The sequence below is a fragment of the Aquila chrysaetos genome, chromosome 7 (genome assembly GCF_900496995.4).
Source record: "Aquila chrysaetos chrysaetos chromosome 7, bAquChr1.4, whole genome shotgun sequence".
NCBI lineage: Eukaryota > Metazoa > Chordata > Aves > Accipitriformes > Accipitridae > Aquila > Aquila chrysaetos.
In genome coordinates, this window is record NC_044010.1 from 14,336,733 (window position 1) to 14,346,568 (window position 9,836).

Genomic DNA, 9,836 nt, shown 5'->3' on the forward strand with positions numbered 1-9,836 from the left:
CAAGGCATTTCCCTACTTCAGTTTTATTAATAATACTTGTGTTTATGCCTTAACTGCTTTATTTTTTAAAATCACGAAAAAGTAAATTATTTGTGGAGGACTTTTTTACTATTAATTGTGAGGGTAAAACAAAAGCTCCTGTTCGCACTGGTTTAACTTCATGCTTATTTCGGTTGCACGGGAAACTTCGCGTATTGCCTGGGTATGGAAAGCAACAACAGATTCTTTATCCTCTGTATTTGCTCCTGCTTCTTTTGCTGCCTTTCCCCTGACACATAGGTAGGCAGATTGATGTTCTCCTTTTCTGTTTTTTTGGGAGGGGGTGTGTGTGGCTTAATAAAAATCTTGTTGGTTCCAACGATGCCCACTGTCTTCAGCATGTTTTGATCCAGCCAAATACAAAACTAAGAATTGTAACTATTTTGCTATGTTTTGTAAATGTCTTGGTGTAGAAATTTGAAACACCTCTTCTACTAATAATCTACTTTGAACAGATATGTACTAATCAGATGATTGCAGATGTCTATGCCCTGCTGAAAAGAAAACAACTCTGCAACACACCAACACCAGGAAAAGCTGAATGAAGCATGTCCCTTCTCATCAGACACCACAGTATCCTCGCTGAGCAACACATGGCAAATCCCAGCTGCAGAAATTCCTCCAGCAGCACTGAAACACCACAGTCCACCAACTGTGAGCCAGAAAACAGTATGATTTCCCTTATTCCGCTATGTGCAAAACCCACTAATCTATAATTTCCATTGGTTTTCTTTATATAGCCACATATATATAAATATATAAAGTAATATTGCTTGCATGAATTTTACATATATTATATACTTTTCAGAGACTGACACACTCCTTTATCAATAGCTGCTAGCTCAGAAGATGCTTATAGAAAACTGGATGCCATAAGATTCTTTAGATTTGTGATCATAAGACACAGGTGATTTAACATGTACTTTTGATTATTTTGTTCAAAAGAATAACTGAGGAACTCCAGATATGTATAGTCACTACAGGGAAGACTGAGAATGCTTTTTTGCTAGCTTTTCTAACAAAGCTGTAAACAAAACCAGCTCCACATTATGTATTTGATCATGCTAAGTGAGAGTTTACACTCCATAGGCGATACCAGAAGCATGGTATTACTGTCTGCTACGCATACTTTTTGGTTGGACTAGTAGACTTTGCTGGGATTGCTTTGTTTAGAAATACAGAAAACCATTTTAATCTTCTCCTACCTTCTAGCAGAGAAATTCATGCTACCTTAAAATTGTTGCCAGCAACAAAAACCTCTTGGCAGTAAACCGGCCGCATGACTTAAATAGTTTAGACAGGCACTCCTCTGATACTTATGATTCTAAATCTTTGAATTATGATTCTAAATCTTTGCTTTGCACAGCAATGTTTTATCCATATTGCTGAAGCAGTAGATTCAAGGCAGCCCAATCCCACACATTAAAGGCATTTAGTTTGGAGTACAGTCCAAAAGGTTAATTACCTGAGAACTGAAGTTCATGCAAGAATACAGCTGCCTACACCACAGTACTTTCCATATTTTCAGAAGGACTATATGGCTCTGTCATAGCAAATACTCTATGTGCTAATGTGTTTCTTTAGTGACTCTAATTAAGCAAGCTTCAGTGTATATTGTTCTATATATTTCCAAACTAGCTCCCTACCTACTTTCTGGCTGTAGAATTAAAATAACATTCCAGCTTACTGCAAGTGACAGCATCTGCTTTTAAAATAAAGATTTCATGCTAAATGAGGAGTTATGCAAATTGCCATCCACACTTTTAGTTGTTTTTTTTTGTTTTTAATCTAGCTTGTCCCTTAACCACACCAACGTCTTCCCTGTAGATTTTAATTGATGGTTCTATCTTCTAATTATCTTATTTCAATAGTGTCCAGGCTGGACTTGTAATATCATTTCAGTATTTGTTTTTAATTAGGACAATTATTGGCAATTGACCTCCACTAACAGCTTTTAAATTAAATATAGCTGTTTCCGTTGTCAGGCTTATTAGGGAAGAAGCGGCGAGCCTTTTGTTGCCTCCCTTCATGCTCAGCCCTTGCGCCCATGCAGGGTGGCTTGCTCTGCACTTGCTTCATCGTCCCCGCAGAGCCGCAGCTGCCAGCTCCCTGGGAAAGCGCTGTAGCCCTTGTTAGGGAGATCTTTTCCCCGTTAAACTCTCCCTCGCAGCCAATCGATTTGTCAGATCAGAGGCCCCTCTTTTGTGAGAGCCCCTCTGAACTGCCGCTGACAGGGTTCGGCTGGGGTCAGCTGCCTTATAAATCAAAGGCAAAGACGACTTAAAGGAGAGGGCTAAGGATTAGCGCAGGCGGTATTATCTGCTAGTCGAGGGTGAATGGAAACGTGTTTGATACAATCTTCTTCCAGGTTTTTCTACGCCAACTCCCCATGACATTTAGATTAATTAGAAAAGTTTAAAAAAACAGACAGACAAAAAAATCGGCTTATAAACCATTTATATCTAGATGGCTGTAAGACTGGCAAGTGAAATCACAGTGGTCTTCAACCAGCAAAAGCTTAGGAAAGATTAAAGGCTATCAATCTCTGCTGTAAGATACCAACACTGATAGACCTAAAATTGTATTAAGGACAGAAAGCCAACCTGAACTGTATTGATACAGGGTTTGAATGCCTCATTTTCAAGAAGCCAAATAACCCAAACATGGATAGTAAGACACAATTTAGGGGATAATAAACTATTCTACAATTGTAAAGCCAAGTCTTAATTGTGTTTAAGCCCTGTACTGTAGACACCTAAAATGTCAAACTCACCCCTATCAAAAACTTGAAAAGATTCAGTGTATTTGTTCACATTGCCAGCACTCTTTGAAAGTAGTTGCTAATGTGAGCCTGTGAATTCAACAGACGTACAGGAAAAAAACACTTTATTGACTGGCTAAAAGCACAGGACCACAGGCGTAAATTAAGGCTTGACCTAAGGCTTATTCGTATTGATAAAGTCACTCTATTAAATTTGCTGGATTCTGACTAAAGTCACGTAAGAGCACAGAAGTCAGAGTGCTCCATTTTCCTGCAGATAGCTGACATGGTGCCTTGTTAGTTTATGAGAACTACACCAGCCCTAGCAACCTGTCTCTGGAAGACAAGAAATTGCCCAGGTATTTTCCCCAAAACTTCCCTTTAAAGGAAGTCTTCTACAGCAAGGCAAGTTCTGGAAACATTTGACCTACTGCATTGTATTGCTGAGTCTCCCGCCACACCGTTCGTTCGCAGGGCCCAGGTACACACATCTGCGATGAGCTTTCCATGAAACAACAGGCTTCGTTGCCTCCCCAACCTCACATTATATTCTATTTCCTAATGTAGAAAAAGCTGGCAAAAAGGCCAGCTCCTGCACATCAGAGGAAAGCAAATGTCAGGTCACAGAGAAGCAGAGGACTTCAAGAAGCTGCTGGCTGATGGGCTTGCATGATTTGGGAAGCATGAGAGAGCAATGTCTTTAAGAACCGTTCATAGCTACGGTTTACACAGAGGCAACTGCAAAGCTATTTCCACATGGTTCACTGTCTACTGCGACCAAACGTAGTTAGTTCTGCTGAGCTGAGTCTCTTCTCATGGTCAGCTGGCATTTTCTGGTAGCTAACTGGGAAACCCAGCCCACTGGCCTGGAACTAAAATCAGTTAAAAGCAGCATGACAGGCTGCATCCATTGCAGGAAAAGCAATTTTTCACAATCCATTCAGTGACAGAAAGCAAAGGAACCAGTAATCCAAGGACAGTAAGGAAAGGAACATCTTAACTTCTCAGGATGCAATATAAAATAGCTCAGATGCCCAATTATGTTGCTTGTTTGTAATACAGCTACCTCAACACACTTCAGACTCCACTGTGGTGTAAACTGAAAAATGCAGAAGAGAGAAATCTCCACATATATGGAGATCTTTTAATTATAACAAACAAACAAAAGACAAAATGCATAGGAAAAATCTCAGACTGTGAAATGCTGTGATTCTGCCATGTATACTATAAATATAACATACATAGCAACACACACATCAAAATAAGTATAAGCATATTTTTAGTTAGCTACCTACCTACACATAAAGTAGACTTCCTAGTAATTCTGGTAGAAAAAAAATATGTATTTGATCAATCCTGATGCTGCTTATCATTTCTCCCTAAAAACCACTACTAGAACACAACATAATCAATGGGTGGACGCTTCTGAAGGTCATCTCCACCGTAGCATAAGAATGGCCACTTAATACGATTTGTTTACAATGAAAAACTATTAATCACAGTAGCATGAGCTACATAGCACACAGCTGAGAACTGCAAAAAACATGTTTTATTTCACCAATGGAAGTGTTGGTTAGTAAAGCACACTTACCCTTCAAAATCAAGATAGACATATATATATGTATTTAAAAGATGTGTGATATCTTTGTAAAATTAACAAATTACCTGAACTCTGGCACAATCAACTTGAATCCAAAAATCTTTCTTTTGTAAGGGCTCAGCTCTAGTATGGCTATAAACAGTGGGATCTATGCAAGCACCTAAGTCCAGCCCAAGTACCCAGATTTAGATTACTTGACTGAAGTCAAGTTTTCCAATTACATGACTCAAATGTTTTCTATTTGTATGATATGAAACAAAAAAAGGAAACACAGGAATTCAGTCTCTCTGGCTGGAGCAGAATATAGCAACTCTGTACAAAATCTACTAAAGCTTTTCTAAAGAGGGGCTGCAGACTGTTTTATATATTTGATATTCTGAGAACTAGTGGTATGGTATGCCATCATATACCACCTCCTTCCGATCACTGAATATTTTTGTGTAAACAGAAGTACTCAGAAGGCCATCACGCTCAGCCTCTTAGTCATTAGTGGTAAGAACACTTCCAATACTGCACATGCTTCTGCAACAACGTGCACTTGCAGAGAGGTCACAAGGAGGAAGGAAGAGGTTAAATTCTACGATTTCATTATCTACTATTAAATTCCAGAAAACAATTTAAAAAAAAAAAAATCTGGTCTTCTACATTGAGGCATTGCTTTGACTGAGTTTTTACACAATGGAAAAAAAAAAAGGAAAAAAATAAAAGGAGAGGTCACCTGGTTCTTAAAATCATGAGAAAGCCCTTTTGGCCTGGTTTCAATATGTAACAATTGACAAGAACCTTTATAGCCCTTATCCAGACTAATACATTAAAAAAGCTAATCCTCTATTGCTCTTTTATGCCTCACAATTGAAATGATTTTCCTAAACATATCCACCAAAAATGTACTACATTACATCCACGGTATGCAACAAGATGTAGGTGTACTTCAGTCTACTGCAGCTATAGCTACATATTGCAACTACATATTTTAACTACAGAAATGCCCCACTTTAAAGTAGCGAAAGCGGCTGCTGTTATTCACAGCTGAATGAAAATGGATCATTAAGATGTTTTCTCAGTAGATGCTTTTGCATCTATGGATGTTGCATTTTCACAATGCTTCTTCCTCTCAAGCTTAAGTGGGGAAACCATGCATTTGCTCAGCAAGGGGCAAGATTGGAAAAAAATATTTAGAAAATTGAATGAGGGGGGTGTTGGTTTTCGTCGTGTTTGTAAAGGAAGTTTTTATTGCTTGTTTTACCTGCTTCTATAACCCCCTTAAAAAGGGGTTCCCAACCAGGTCTGATACTGACTTTTTTTTGTAGCATTCTAACTCACGAAGAAGAAGAAATATTGGCCAGGAGCTACAAATGACATGGTTTGTTTAAAAATCATAGGACCCAAAGGAAATAACTAACACACGAAACTACTTTTAACAGCTGGTAAATTTGTGCTATTACACAGCAACATTCTCTTTGGCAAAGTACTGAATATCCCTATTCAAACAGCATAGCTAAAGCATGTATTTACAGGCAAGCATATGAGTAGTTTGTTTCTTTTTAACTCAGATGTCATGAAAATAGAACAATTAGATGCTTAAAATCTAGCGCATGCAAAATCAGGGCACTTCTGAAAAGAAAACATATCCATAACAATATTAAAAAATGTTTTATTACTTGAGCTGCTCATCTGTAAAAACAAGGATTTCACAACAGGATTTCTGACCTTACTCAATTAGTAACAAGCCCAAATCCCAATGTAAATGAAAAGAACAAATAAAGCCATGCAAAGAACTAGAAAGTCCTGCTGAGATACAGCTTTGACTTTTGTTATAAATGGGAACTGTAAGGAATCCATCTCAAAACATTTCTGGGATTACACTACAACTCATTAGTCAATTCTGTGTAGTGGTACCGCAACATAAAATTACAGCAGTCTTTTCTCCTTACAATGAAATACATAGCATTTTTGTAGCTCTTGGAAGAAAAACAGAAAAGCCCTCCTAAATCACCTCTCCTTTTCTTCCCTGAAAAACAAAGAAACAACCTCCCAAAAACCTCATCATCAGGAAGCAAATTCCCTTCCAAGCCCTCCTGATCTCTGAAGGAAACCTCCACTCTGAGATGCAGTAATCTTTTTGCTGGAAAGAATGAGTCATAAAGACAGATTTCAATACTTGGTAACTGGCGGCTGCTCAGCACAAAGGAGAGACTCCCGCACCCAACACATACACAAAAAAACCACCCTTGGTGCAACAGCAAGCAGCATGTGACACTGCATTCATTTTTCTATACAAAATACTTAGATATGGGTGGTGCAGCATGTAACTGATGCCAAAAGGAATTTGCAAAGTGTGCAAATTATTATTTCAAGACTTGATTCAAGAATTAACATAAGCACATGCTTAGGACCCACCAACAAAGAGCATCTGAGAAAGCAGCCGGGGGCAAGCTTACAGAACAAGGATGCAGATGTGTCTCTAGGACACTTACCTTTTCATTATCTTGTCCTAGACTGTTCTTATAACACCATCACCACCACTGTATCTGTGTCCTTTTCCAGCATATAGTAAACTACGATTAAATTTGCCACAAGTAGTTTCATCTCTATCTCTACAATAGGTGGAATTAATCTCTTTAGAGGGATGACCTTGGATCAACAGCAATAGAGAGGCAAGTAACAAACTCATTCTGAGCATATGTTTCTTGTATAATCATGCTAAAGAACAAGACCAAGTTATTGAACGATTTAGTCCACTGGCTGTAAGCAGGGGAAAATGTAGAGAAATAAGAGCCCAATTCCTGTTGACTTTTAATGGAGGTTTAGTGCCTATTTCTACACAAGCCTTTGAAAAATGTTTCCTCCAGATAATTTACCAAATGGTACTAAATCAATTCTGAAATTAGAAATAAATGGCAAGAATAATTTCTCAAACATTTAATAATATATTTGATCAATGATAATATAACCATCTCTATAGACATCATACAATATAAAAATAGTTACGCAACATCATTATTTTCAGGTCTCAATTCCAAAAATATTTGTATGCTTGTTTTTAAAAAGCTGGTTCCTTTCCAGTGCACAGTTCAGATTAAATGCCAGAGAAAATTAAAGACCTCAAAGACCTTGTGAACATACGAACAGTTGCACTGCCAGGCATAATTGTTTTCTGATGCATAGCTGGCTGCCATTTAGCACATGCCCTGGTGAAAAAGGTCACTATTTAAAAAAAAAAAAAAAAAAAAAGATATTCCTCACATCTTCTGTTAAAGCAAGCAGCCTGTATGCTAGTTGTAACAGCACAGCAACATGGCACAGTATTAATACATTATTTTCTGAAGCAAGTTGCCTTCATTTTCAACATGCACAGTTGTTCTTAAAATGTGAAGATATTAACCAGATCATGTGTGACAAGAAAACCAATACCAGAATGAGCAGTTGTAAGTTATTCCTGAGCATTAATCAACCACGTCCTTACTTAATTTCAATAATAGCTGATCTAGTAAAAATGTCAATTTTTATCACCCCATCACTTAACTTTGTCTCACTTTAAAGCACAGAAGAATAGGTAAGAACCTGTTTCACTGGATAACCTTGAAAACTGGTGAGTTTAAATTGAGTGTGATTTAGTAATAAAGTGCCACATAAATTTCTCACAAGTTTGGGAACAAGTTATAGGTTACCTATAAAGGAAAAGGTGGGCATCGCCTCAAGCCTGTTGTCACCCAACTGTCTTGGACAAGTCAAGACTCAGTGGTAAGCTACATACAACTATAGTGTTCAGACACTCATATCACAAAGGCTTTTGATGTAGACACTGATATAAAATGTAAGGTTCATAGGAAAAAAGAAATCTTTACTGAGGGAAGGAAGGAAGGTTTTGACCTCAGTGAAACAAGAAGTTATTTACTAACCAGTTAAGTGGAAGAGATGACTCCTAGTAAAATAAAGCAACATTCACACATTTACAGAAGGGAAACAACCTGTACTCTAGGACAGAAAAGTCACACCCTCTCATCTCTGTAAGGAGAGAATTTGAAGGACTGTGGAATGAAAATTAATCTCACTTGTGTCCAAGTTTGCCTGTAATTTTGTCAAGTACTTTGTTTCATGTCACTTAAGTTCTGGCCACTGTTTATTTGAAAAACTTGGGATGCTGGAGCCATCACTTAATCCAAGTGGGTTATTGTGTCTTTGCTGTTGCAGGGAAAGGATGCTCAAGCCACATGCTGTGACGGTCTGACAAATTATAGTCAATGTCTCAAACGTTCGTTAAAGAACTTTGGTGGAGAAAACGGCCTCTGTAAAAACGCTGGAGTTTTGTGAACAGGACAATGTGGCTGGAGGAGAGGGCCCCACAGAGGGTGGGACCGTGCTTCTCCAAAGCCGCAATTCCTTATCTTAAGTGACCAGGAGAAGGAGCACAGCGTATGCACCTGGAGGAGGGGGCCCCACGGCGGATGGGACTGTGCTTCTATCTTAACCGTCATACCAGCAGGGAAAGAGAGGCAACTCCCCAATGAAACCCCCAAAGCTCACCGACTGATTCCAAAGAACCCTGGGAACGTGAACTGCGCATGTTTAGACCACCGACTAACACACTATAAAAGAAGGGAGAACGAGTTCTCAGCATGCACCCTCTGGAACTGGATCTCTACACTGGCTGGACTAACGCTGGACCCAGGACTGGTGAAACCCTTTTCTTCTTCCTTTCTCTCTTTCTCTCTCCCACTCTTTTCCTTCTCTTTTCCACAGTCCCTACACCTCATCCTTTTAAACATAAACCGTTGACCAAGTCTGAGACTAGGAGTGGATCTAGCTGTCCCTGGGCTCCTCTTTGAGGAGTCCAGAAAGCAAGGGGGTCTGCTCTGAACCTCGTGACTCAACAGGAGGGCTCTTCTTCTGACACAGTTTCATGTTCCTTTTTCCATTTATTTTTCTACACCTCCCTCCTCTTTTCAAACAGCGGCTTAATGACATATTGCAAGGTTCATATTGATAAGTTCACTTGTACTTGGGCAAGGTTAGCTAGGTTGAATAAATGTTGATTGTTGTTTGAACTCCCCTGGTGTTGTTTCACCTTAATCCTGACAAAGGAAATCCATGAACTTGAATCATTCCAATATTGGGACGCGACAGATGCACATACCCCATCCCAAAACTATTTTCCTGATATTCTTGTGTTGTGGTTTAACTCCAGCCAGCAACTAAGCACCACGCAGCCACTCACTCACTTCCCTGCCCCCCCCCCCCCCCCGCCCCAGTGGGATGGGGGAGAGAATGAGGAAAAGAAGTAAAACACATGGGTTGAGATAAGAATGGTTTAATAGAACAGAAAAGAAGAAACTAATAATGATAATGATAACACTAATAAAATGACAACAGTAATAACAAAAAGATTGGAATATACAAGTGATGCACAATGCAATTGCTCACCACCTGCCGATC

General features: G+C 39.0%; 1 long non-coding RNA gene across 1 annotated transcript; it reads left to right on the plus strand.

Annotated features, from left to right (window-relative positions):
• Positions 1 to 521: 521 nt before the first annotated feature.
• On the plus strand, positions 522 to 8,710 carry LOC115343929. Its single transcript, XR_003924336.1, has 3 exons — positions 522 to 708; positions 848 to 946; positions 8,595 to 8,710. It is a non-coding gene; the product is annotated as an uncharacterized LOC115343929 (long non-coding RNA).
• The last annotated feature ends 1,126 nt before the right edge of the window (positions 8,711 to 9,836 follow it).